At 58.4% G+C, this 11,665-nt stretch overlaps 2 long non-coding RNA genes across 2 annotated transcripts; one reads left to right on the top strand and one right to left on the bottom strand.

Annotated features, from left to right (window-relative positions):
- Positions 1-1,463: 1,463 nt before the first annotated feature.
- LOC138922704 (uncharacterized) lies at positions 1,464-4,021 on the top strand. Its single transcript, XR_011435825.1, has 2 exons — positions 1,464-2,567; positions 3,343-4,021. It is a non-coding gene; the product is annotated as an uncharacterized lncRNA (long non-coding RNA).
- Positions 4,022-7,308: 3,287 nt separating this feature from the next.
- On the bottom strand, positions 7,309-9,493 carry LOC138922705 (uncharacterized). The gene is made up of 2 exons (XR_011435826.1): positions 8,590-9,493; positions 7,309-8,253 (listed from the first exon to the last, which is right to left on the bottom strand). It is a non-coding gene; the product is annotated as an uncharacterized lncRNA (long non-coding RNA).
- Positions 9,494-11,665: the final 2,172 nt, after the last annotated feature.

Genomic DNA, 11,665 nt, shown 5'->3' with positions numbered 1-11,665 from the left:
TTGGCAACACACGTTAGCTCAAGTGCCAATCTTGCAAAGAAAACACACACACTCACACACACACACAGTGAGGGACTTGGAGACCTGGGGAAAAAGCAACACTGAGAAACCTACCCTCTCAAACTGACGAAGATGGGCAACAGATGCTAGCTTAGGTTCAATATTTGAGCAAAAAAAAAAAAAACACACACACACACACACAAGGGCGTGCAGAACTTGGGAAAGAGCAAGACTGAGAAATCTACCCTCTGAAACTGACAAAGATGGGAAACAGAGGCTTAGCTCAGGTGGCAATCTTTAAGCAGAAAAAAAAACAACAACAACAAAAAAAAACCCCACAATGGAGTGGAGACCCGGGGGAAATCAACACTGAAAAATACAAATACAATGGAAGGCCAATAGACAGAGCAGGCACTTTCACCTGGGGAGGAGGAGGTACGCATGGATGACCAATGAGCGCATGAAAAGATGTGAGCTGTTCCCTGGAAAAGCAAGTGAGAAAATTAGAGGGAGACATTGTGGGGACACATGGGTGAGACTGGCTTCTTCCAAATACAGGAACAGGATCAAACTGCTAGTGAGGTCGCGGAGAAGCCAAGTCAGTCACTCACGCCTCACTGGTGGTGAAGGGAAACGGTATGGCCTCTGTGAAAAATGGCGTGGCGGGTTCCAAAACTCACACGCCGCGGAAACAACCACCGAAAGCGGCAACCTACATAAGCCCTTGGTGTATCTTGCCTCCTAAGAGCGTCTGTATGTAGCTGGAGCCTTGGGTCGTTAAGGCTTCCACAGTGATCTGTGGTGGTGGTGGTGGGGGGCCTTGGGCCTTGGGGGTCTCCGCTGGACCTCCAGGAAGTCAGCTTTTGTGGAGTCCCGTGAGTCCTTCCAGGGAGGGAGGCATCCAACCCGAGGGTGGTCTGGAGGGCCCCACTCCCGCCACTCCCGGGGGCTGGGGCGGGGGGCGGGGTGGGGGCTGCGGCCACGTTCCTGTTCATTCACACAGAATCCGGGGCATGAATGTTCTTAGCAGCTCTGTTCCACACAGACCCACACTGGAAACCACACAGACGTCCTGCAAGTCCCATCCCTTGCTCATGTCGCCGGGGCTCCGGAGGAGGGCCACTCTGTAAAAGCGGCCGCCAGATGGCGCCCAACAACCGGCGCGGAGGGGTCAGCGGGAGGGAACCGGCCAGCGAGAGTGCACAGCCTGAGCCCACCGCCGGGTCAGGTCTCTCTCTGTCTACCTCTGTCTCTGTCTCTCTGTCTCTCTGTCTCTGACTCTGTCTCTCTCTCTCTTTCTCTCTGGGCCCGCTTGGGGCGGCCGGGAGGTCACCACGCGAGGCCCCAGGGTGTCCACCTCGGAGCTCCCAGGCAGCACAGGGCAACCCTGGGCGCAGAAGGAGGTCTTGGAAAATCGGCGGGGAGGGGGGTGGGGTGGGTGGGCTTGCCAGGAAGGGGACAGACTCCCCACGTGACTCCTGGGCCGGGCCGGGGCTGCCGGCTGGCTGACGCGGACAGAGGGTGGAAAAGTCCCCGGAGATGCCACGGGGCAGGCCGGGGCTGCCGGCCCCCGATTCCCGGAGCGGCCCGAGCACTTCCCGGGTCCCGGGAGGACTTAGAAAATCAGGGCGGGGTGGGGGGTGGGGGTCGCTGTCAAACCGAAACCATGCACGTCATCAGAGAAGGACCGTGACGACGGAGGAATTGTCCGCAGTCTGTCAGGAATTGTGTGCAGCCTGTCACTTCCGGCCCAGAGGGTCTTTCTAAGGCAGACGGACAGACGGAGCCCACAAGTCGTAGAGGAAAGGACCGAGCCGCTTGGCCGCTGAAAAGTTTACAAGACAAAACGGGTCTCCCTCCGCACGGGGCCACAGCAAAGCCCAAAGACGACACACGGGGGGAGCATGGGTGCAGATTCACGTGTGGTGATAAGAATATGGATTTCAGCAGGGCTTCCCGTCCTCATCAACAAGCAGAAGCACCCAAATGGTGCGGGTTGGGGGCAGAGACCTCACAGCCATTCCCTCCACAAATCGAGTTCCCCGGGACATCCTCACAGCGCCGTGCTGTGAGTGTGTGTGGGTGTTTAAAATGGGGTAAATGTGGACGTGGAACTGCTCCGTGAAACCAAAATAACAACAGTCGTAGATCTTCTTTGGTCATTTAGAAAATTCTTCCCCCTCCCCCCCCCAGCGGTGCACGTATTTCCCTTCCAAATAAGAAGAACGGGAAAGGAGATGTTAAAGGCAAGCAGAGAGAGGAAAACTGTTGCAAAACAAAAGCTGAGCTCCCGTCCGAGGGAGGCCTCCTCCGTTAGAGGCCTAGGAAATCATTCTGACAAAATGGAGGATCTCTGTCTTTGGTGTCGATTCCCTCAGAGGTCAAGAGAAACCTTTTCCAATGTCTTTATCAGGAGGAGACTAGAAGTTAGAGAAAAGTATCCTTTCGAGAGCGAGAAAAACCAATTCTGATTTTGCATCAGCTTCCCTCCGATCTTGAAACTCATTGACTTGATTCCATTCTGTCGATGGAAATAATCCGGAACCAATCTATCCGTGAAAATCGGGGTGAGTTTATTCTGACCTAAGATGTAAGGACTGTGGCCCGGGGCCTTTCTTCCTGAAGGAAGAAAGGGCGCCCGGGAAGTGGGGTGTACAGAGTGCTTCTAGACCCCCAGAGAGGACGTTTCACATAGGATCGAAAGGTCCCTTGGACGATAGTCGCGACACTGCTCTGTCAGCACAGCGATCGACAGACACTGCTGGGTGGCAGGTCTGTTGTCTGGGCCTGGGTGGTCACAGGTGAGCCGGATGGTCAAAGGTGAGCGCAACCATCCGTTCCTAGCCTAAGGAAAGATGCCTCTCCTTAAGGAAAGGCCCGAGCACGGGGAAGCTGCTCCTTTCCCTTAAGGGCATTGGTTCTTGCCGTAGGAAATGTTTAAAGCAGATCTACGATGCGATGCGTGCTCGACGGCCACGTCAGGCCCTTTTGGAAAAACACTGTCAGGCCGAATTAGGCCGACACCCAATGGCTTCCTCATAGACTCCAATAGATCCTATCGCTCGCCATTTCTATCTGTCCACTCGTTCCAATTTTAGGCCACTTGACCACGAACAGACCTTTTTCTCAGATTTTTTTCCCCGTGATCACCTTTTCACAGACAAAACGATCTTTACTTTTTAGGCCCTCTTGCCTGAAGGCAGCCATCTCACTTTCCTTGAACACAAAGATGTTTCCCATATTCACTTTTAGTGGCTTTTTGTTTTGTTTTGTGTTGTTTTGTTTTGAGGACGATGAGCCCTGAGCTAACTGCTGCCAATCCTCCTCTTTTTGCCGAGGAAGGCTGGCCCTGAGCTAACCTCCGTGCCCATCTTCCTCTACTTCATATGTGGGACGCCTACCACCACGTGGCTCGCCCAGCGGTGCCACGTCCACCCCCGGGATCCGAACCGGCGAACCCCGGGCCGGCGAAGTGGAACAGGCACACTTAACCAGCGTGCCACTGGGCCGGCCTAGTGGCTTTCATCGCATTCGTTAAGTAGAATTTTTAACCCTCACGAACCTTAATTTTGGTGAAAACTAAGAAGTCAGCAATTAGGAACTGTCCTTCCCATGAGCAGTCTGTCGCTTGGCCAATTTCTAAACACTTGGCCACTTTTAGAAACATGGGATTTCATAGGTTTATCTCTTCCTTCGCTTTATTTGATTTCATCTCACTTTAGTTTTTGGGTGAGGAAGATCGGCCCTCACAGAGCTGACGCCTGTTGCCAATCTTCCTCTTCTTTCTGCTTGAGGGAGAGCGGGCCCGAGGTAACACCTGCGCCCCACTTCCTTGATCTTGCGGACGGGATGCCACCACAGCCCGGTGTGAGGAGCGGTGGAGGTCCACGCCCGGGATCTGAACCCGAGGACCCCAGGCTGCCGAAGCTGAGTGCAGGAGCTTAACCACTATGCCGCCGTGCCGCCGTCCCCTGTCAAAGCTTTTAATAAAGCACGAGACGTGTTCCTCGATAGACCCAAACGTCTTTTCGTTTCCGTATCCTCACAAACCCAAAGTAGATAAACTTCTATTTAGCCACTCACGTCTCAGGTTCTATCTTACTCGGAAATGATCTACATCGTCAAGGAAATTGTTTTTGTCTTAAGTTTGGCACCCGAGCTAACGACTGTTGCCAATCTTCCGTTTTTGTTTTTTCCCCCCCCCCGATTTTTCTCCCCAAATCCCCCCCATGACATAGTTGTCTATCTTAGTTGAGGGCCGTTCTAGTGGTGGCATGTGGGACGCCGCCTCCACACGGCCCGACGAGCGGTGCCGTGTCCGTGCCCGGGATCTGAACGGGCAAAACCCTGGGCCGCCGAAGGGGAGCGTGGGAACTTAACCACTCGGCCACGGGGCTGCCCCCGTCCGTGGACTTTTTTATCACCTGATTTCACCTCGCAAAACTTCAAAGCTTCAAGTTATCAGAGAGGTTTGGGAAGTTGTTTCTATTTATTTAATTAATTTATTTTTCGAGGAAGACGAGCCCCGAGCTGACACCTGCTGCCAATTCTCCTCTTTTTGCCCCGGGAGAGTGGTCCCGAGCTAACATCCGTGCCCATCCTCCTCCCGTTGATAGGCGGGACGCCGACCACAGCATGGCTCACCAAGCGGCGCCACGTCCGCACCCTGGATCCGAACCGGCGAACCCCTGGCCGACAAAACGGAACGTGCGAACTTAACTGCTGTACCGCCGGGCTGGCCCTTCGGGAAGTTCTTTTCAGGACACGGGCCATAAACTAGAATCACCGCTACAGGTTTATCGGAGCGACATCAGCGTTCGTGGTGGATTGAGTCGTCCCCTCTGTCTCTCCCCTCCAGGGGACAACCAAAGGGACGTCTATCGACCCACCCACCAAGGATTCCCCCCCCCCGCATGGCACAGCAGGATGCCTGAGAGATCCACGCAGCCCTACAGCGGCAAGTCACATTCGCACGGTCAAAATTCAATGGCAGAGGGGGCTGGCCCCGTGGCCGAGTGGTTAAGTTCGCGCGCTCCGCTGCAGGCGGCCCAGTGTTTCGTGGGTTCGAATCCTGGGCGCGGACATGGCACTGTTCATCAGACCACGCTGAGGCAGCGTCCCACATGCCACAACTAGAAGAACCCACAACGAAGAATACACAACTATGTACCGGGGGGCTTTGGGGAGAAAAAGGAAAAAATAAAATCTTTAAAAAAAAAATTCAATGGCAGAGACAAAACGTTAAGGTCAGCGAGAGGGAAGAGAATAACCGGCCCAGGAGCAACGGTGTGAAGAACATGGAGAAGACGGGTCCTAGACGCCGGGGTCCCCGGAGCAGCGATTTCATCAGAGGCCCGCGAACGTCCACGATCTCCACACCACGTTTATGGCCGACTGCGTGTGTGGGTCCTTTGGAATCGACCAGGCTACCGTCTGGGCCACTTTGGGACATCGTGTCTAGCTGCCCCGAGCGGTGGAGCTGTCGTTCGAGTGTAAGATGGGGCCCGTCCGGGGAGAGCATGGGGACGGGGAAAGGGAGGCCGCGGGAAGTCACAGAGTCTGAGGTGTTCGGGGGAGACCGACTCTTCTAAAGTGGAGGCGGTAGAAGGAGAGCAGCAGGATTTTTGGATTTTTGTTCTCTCTGTTAGGTATCTGGGTCCGGAGGAGAGTGGGGCGGGGGGGGGGGATGGTTGTGATGGTGGTGGTGGTGGTGGGTGTGAGGCTGAGGCAGGGCTGGTGTTTCCTTTCCGGGTCAGGTGAAAGAGCTCCTCCAGTGGAGGTTTTTGGACAAGGGGTCTGGTCTGGCAGGATGGGAGGTTGCGGGTCGAGCCACAGGGGAATCTGTCGTAGCTCAGACTCGGGCCTTTGAAGAAATAGACAGAGAGAGGAGTTTTGCTCTGTCTGTCACCGCAGCCGGCACCTCAGGAGCAACAACAGAAGGCTTCCCGAATGAGTGAAGGGGCAGGAGCCAGCGTGCCCCGTGCCTCTCTCAGCCCTGCGCCGGCAGGGAAGGAAGCAGGCAGGCAGGCAGGCAGGCAGGCAGGCAGGCAGGCAGGCCTCAGGGCTACTCCCGTCCTACTGCCCGGTGGTCCCTGTCCCGGCCCCGCCCCCACTCTCCCCCTGACCCTCACCGCTCCCCAGCCCTCTTCTCAGCCAGAGAGGCGATGGGGGGGGGCGGGGCGGTCCCAGAACAAGTTTCCTCTCATCCACCATCATCTTGCCACCCTGACGACTTGGCCCGAGATCCTGCCTAGGCTGTAGCCGTGTGTGGTTTTCCTGTGGACAAGGGGGCCGGTTCACCATTTCGGAGGAAACCCCTAGCCTTCCACTGCCGAGTCGAGTCGGTGGGACTCGCCAGCCTGGGAGGGGGGGGGGGGGGAGGGGAGGTCAGGCCCATTCATTCCGACGGGCCTGGTGTCAGGGCTTCATTCAAGTGCAGGAAGCTCTCTCCCATGGCCTCGGGCTCTTTTCCATTGAACGGCTTTCTTCAATTCCCCCACCCTTAGGCCGCAGTCCGCCAAGGGCCGGGAGGCAGGGAGGGAAGATGTTGGGGCAGGGTGGCTGTCTGAGAAACTCGCCTCGTCTGGGGCAGAAAGAGTGCCCCCCTCCTTTCTCTAACCCTACTAGACTGCTTGAGGATCACGGACGGTTTGGCTCATCGATGAGCCCTGCGTTATGGGCCCGGCAAGCAAACTCCTAACTGGCAACCCGCTGCTCTAGGCGTGTGTGGGTTTTTTGATCATTCACCTTCAAGTTCGCACGACATTGGTCCGTGTCCCCCGCCCCAGCTTCCCATGGGAAATCCTCCGTCTCTTTCCACAGACTCACTGGCGACTTCACACAGCGCCTGCCTCCTCCTCCTCCTCCTCCTCCTCCCCCCCCCTCCTCCTCCGAAGGAAGGGGCTGACCCCATGGCCGAGCGGTTGAGTTTGCACGCTCCGCTTCAGCGGCCCGGGGCTTCAAAGGTTCGGATCCTGGGCTCGGACACGGTACCGCTCATCAAGCCACGCTGAGGTGGCGTCCCACACGGCAGAACCAGAGGGACCCTCAAAGAGAATATACAACTAGGTACTGGGGTGCTCTGGGGAGAAGAAGAAGAAGGAGGAGGAATAAAAAGAAAAGATAAGATTGGCAATGAGCTCGGGTGCCGGTCTTTAAAAAAAAAAAAAAAAAGAGGAAGAAAGATGGACAAACAGGAACGAATCCCACTGACGGCACCTCCAAATGGTGGGGGGTAGGGGGGTGGGGGGGGTGGGGAGTGGCATCATCGGGCCAATGGTGACTCTAAGTCGTGATCCCGCGGTTGTGTTATTTGATATTTTATCGAATCGATTTATTATTTTATTTTTGAGGAAGATGAGCCCTGAGCGAACATCTGCCGCCAATCCTCCTCTGTCGGCCGAGGAAGACTGGCCCTGAGCTGACATCCGTGCCCATCCCCCTCTACTTTCCAGGTGGGACGCCTGCCACAGCGTGTCTCGCCAAGCGGTGCCGGGTCCTGCGCCCGGGATCCGGACCGGCGAACCCGGGGCCGGCGGAGCGGAACGTGCGAACTTCACCGCCGCGCCACCGGGCCGGCCCCCGGAGTTGTTTTAAAAATCCAGTAAGGGGCTGGCCCCGTGGCCGAGTGGTTAAGTTCGCGCGCTCCGCTGCAGGCGGCCCAGTGTTTCGTCGGTTCGGATCCCGGGCGCGGACACGGCACTGCTCATCAAACCACGCTGAGGCGGCGTCCCACATACCACCGCTAGAAGGACCCACAACGAAGAACACACAACTATGTACCGGGGGGGCTTTGGGGAGAAAAAGGAAAGACAAAAAATAAAATCTTCAAAACTCCAATAAAACTTTGAGTGAAGACGACGAGGAGGATGCGAAACGTATCTCACGCCTCCGAGCCGAGCCGTCCGTTTAGGAAGGGGGACGAGGACCCTTTGTAAGCGATGTCCCTTTTTAAGCACCATTCTAAACCACAGAACAGAACTCCCTCTCCTCGACCCGGAGCGACCCGGAGCGAGGAGGTTCCTGGGTGTGTCAGAGAGGGCCACGTCCTCTGCAGCACGAACGAACCGCCAGGGTTCGGCCACGGGAAAGAATTTCTTCCTCTCCAGGCGGACTAAAAGTCGCCGACGGCAGCGGGCGTAGGTGCTATCCTTCCCGTCCAGGAAAGGCAGGGAGAACTTCAGCCGTGAAGAGAAGGAGGTCTTCCTCACTCCCCGTTTCGGGAGGGCCCCTTTGGCAGGGGAGTTTTGTCTCCTGATTTCAAGTCAGGAAGAAAAGGGAGAGAGAGAGAGAGTGTCCTTCTCGTGCCAGGTCGGTCTGAGGGGGACCTCCTCTGGTTTCCTCCCTTCCCAGGGAAGGCCGTTCGCTCCTTCTTCTAGAAAAAGCTCCCAAAGCACCACCGCCCAGGATGGTTGACCTACGCCCATCGTCCCTCCTTTCCCAATCATTTCTACCGCGACAGAGGGACAGAGGCCCCGGCCCCATCCCCATCCCCACCCCCACCCCCATCGCCTGCCTCCTTGATGGCCAAAGGAGCTGCCTCTGAGAATGGAACGGGGCTTGGAAACCTTCTAGAGGGGTGACTCTCACCTGCCTGCCTGCTGGGAAAAGCACCCACGCTGTCCATCGGACTGCCCTTTTGGGCAAACGTAGGCGTGCCACATAGCGATCGACAGCTATGGCGGGGGGGCGGGGGCGGGGTGGCGTGGTGGTGCCCAGGATCCACGACACGTGACGGCTGCGGAGCACGACAGCCCTAAGACCTTGAGGGAGACGGGGTGGCGCGTGAATCCTTTCGGAACGAGAACGACAGGAAACGCTGACGGGGACGTGTTCTCGTCTCGAGAACACACCAACGCCTCGCACGGTGTCTGACCCGGGGTGCCTCTGACTTTTGTCATCAGAGACGATCCTGTCGACCGCCCCTCACGCTTTGGGGAAAAGGGGAGAGGGACTCGGTAGCACGGGAGAAGCCATCCATCCGCCCTTCCTTTCCGTCTTCACGGCTCCTTCTCGTGGAAAACGAGGAAGCCGTCCGGAGGAACGGAACACTGACCCGGGCCAAAGCGTGGCCCAGCCTGAGCCTCCAAAACCTTCTGCTAAGTGAGAGGTGCCAGACATCCAAGGCGACCTACGTTGCGATTCCACACAGAGGAGAGAGCTAGAACGGTCCAACCCTAGAGGGCGACAGCAGATGGCGGCGGCGGCGGCGGCGGCGGCGGCGGCGGCGGCGGCGGTGGTGGTGGTGGTGGTCGTGGTGAGGCAGATCCGGGAGTGGGGCCGTTTTTTCTTTCGGAGGGAGGGGATGGAAACGGAAACCTTCTGGAAATAGATAGCCGTGACGGATGCGCCACCTTGGGGAGAGAGACCCCCGAAGGCCACTGGCTTGTGCCCCGTGGAAAGGATGGATTCGGTGGGATGGGAATTCTACCTCCGTGTAGAGCGTGTGGTAAACCACGAGGTGGGTGGGTGGGTGGATGGCCTCCCTGCCTCGCCTCCACCTAGACGTCCACACACAGAGACCGACGAGGGAGGGAGGGAGGGAGGGAGGGAGGGAGAGAGACAAGATGGACAGAGGCCGAGGCCGAGGCCGAGGCCGAGGCAGTGAGCGAGTAAGTGATCGACCCTGGCCATAGGGATTCCTCAGAGGGCGTCTCTTGGCTCCCCAAACGAAGAATGTGTGTGGAGATCGAGAAAGATCACCGACCTAGGAGAACCAGCAAGACTTCCTCACCCTCCAGAGAGCCGCTGGGCCCCTGCCGTCCCTGCCACCGCCACCCCTACCCCTCGCCTTTGGCAGCGACGCCAACGAAAGGCAGGCAGACGAGTGGGAGAGTCGTGTGGTGGTGTCCCCCAAGGAAGGTGGGTCCATGCCGACGAGCGGTCGTCGGCGTGTGGAAAAGCCAGAGGCGGGCTGACTAGAAGGAGGGCGTCCTGGGGGAAGGGGCCAGGGTGTGAGGGAGAGAGGCCTGTTTCTCTTCCCCTGTTGGTCCCAAGTCAGGGGCCCAAAGGAGGAAAGCTGTCCGTTCCTTTCCGACTCGGACGGTTCGGGCGGGACCGACCGATCCCCGTGGCGGCGCGGTCGGGGCTTTCTGGACCAGAACCCCTCTCTCCGTCGCCTTTCGACCACACACACGCTTTAGAGGCCAAGAGAAAATGGATCGGGTCTCTCTGTCTCTCTCCCTAGAAAACAAGGGCCGGGGGCCGAGCCCGTGGACGAGCGGTCAAGTACGCGCCCCCACCCCGACCCCCGGCTTCGACGGCCCAGGTTTTCACCGGTTCGGATCCTGGGCGCAGCCCCAGACCCAGCATCGCCCTTCAAGCCCACATAGCAGAAACCCGAAAGACCTACCACTGGAACCTACAACTATGGATGGACGGGACGGGACGGGACGGGGCGGGGCGGGGCGGGGCGGGGCGGGGGTGGGGGGGGGCGGCTTTGGGGAGAAGGAAGAAAGAAAAAATAAAAGAAACACAAGGACGGTCATCGCGATAGTTCTTTCCACTTCCATCCATATGTTAACAGGACCCAAGTTTCCCGACCTCCATTTGGATGCATGTTAACTAAATGGAGAAGCTATTCAAAGGACTCCTCTAAAGAAGTCCACGTTCTTCTTTCTAAATGATAATGAAAATCATTGTCACCACCGCTCTTCCGACCCTCCATGTCCAGACGGCCTCCCGCCCCTCCCCCATCCCCAACTCCCGCCCCGCCCCGCCCCGCGCCGACCCCCGCCCCCGGCATTCGCCCCGCCCACCTTTCCCTCTCCACTCCTACCCCCCCGCCCCCCGCCGCCCGGGACACCACCCCCCGCACCCCACCCCCCCCCCATCCCGGCCGGGCCACCTGGTCGACCTCCTCGAACACTATATAAGAGGATGCCGGGCAGCCGGTGGCGCCCGACAAGCGGCCTCCTCACCGGCCGGACGGATCAGCCTCGCGGGGGCGGGCGATGGGGAGGCGTTCGTCCAGGTCAGGTCAGGTCAGGTCAGGTCAGGTCGGGGGAGGGAGGATGCAGCGCCGGCCGGCCTGGTGCGTGGCCTGGTCCCGATCCACCCCGCGTCTCGTTTCTCGGGCCGGGACGAGTACAGGCGGGGAGGCCGACTCGGTCACGGAAAGCGGCCTTGGGGAGGTTTTGGCGAACGTCCCTGTCCCAGGGCCGTCTGCCGACTAGGGGACGGAGTCCTCCTCCATGCGCCTTCTCGCCCCCAGTCGGGCGGGTTGTGGGTCGCGCGGTCGACTTGGCCATTTCACCGGAGGCGTCCTGCCTGCCGGGGCTCCCTCCCTCGGGCCGGTGCGAGCGGTCCTCGGGCGGCCCGGGAATTTGGGCCGCAGCGAACGAACGAACGAAGCCCGTCCCTCCTGCGTCGGCACGGATGAGACACAGCCCTGGTGGATGGAGCCGCTTTCCTCGGGTTTCCTTTTGCTTTCGGCCGCTGCTGCCACCAAACCTCCCTAAACGATAGGAATGAAAACGGGAACGGTTGGCATAATAAAAGCGTTTTGGTTGGCGTGTTTCTTGGCTTTTGGGGACTCGAGAGGTATGATGGATGATCTCCGATTGTCCTTTGGAAGGAAGGTCTATTTCATCCCAGTCGCACGAACCCCGCAAACGTGCGGCTGGACGAGGGAGGGAGGGAGGGAGGGAGGGAGGGAGGCCAACCA

The sequence above is a fragment of the Equus caballus genome, unplaced genomic scaffold, assembly GCF_041296265.1.
Source record: "Equus caballus isolate H_3958 breed thoroughbred unplaced genomic scaffold, TB-T2T unassigned-0002385, whole genome shotgun sequence".
NCBI lineage: Eukaryota > Metazoa > Chordata > Mammalia > Perissodactyla > Equidae > Equus > Equus caballus.
Note: the sequence above shows the minus strand (reverse complement) of the source record. Positions and strands in the feature narration are given on the sequence as shown.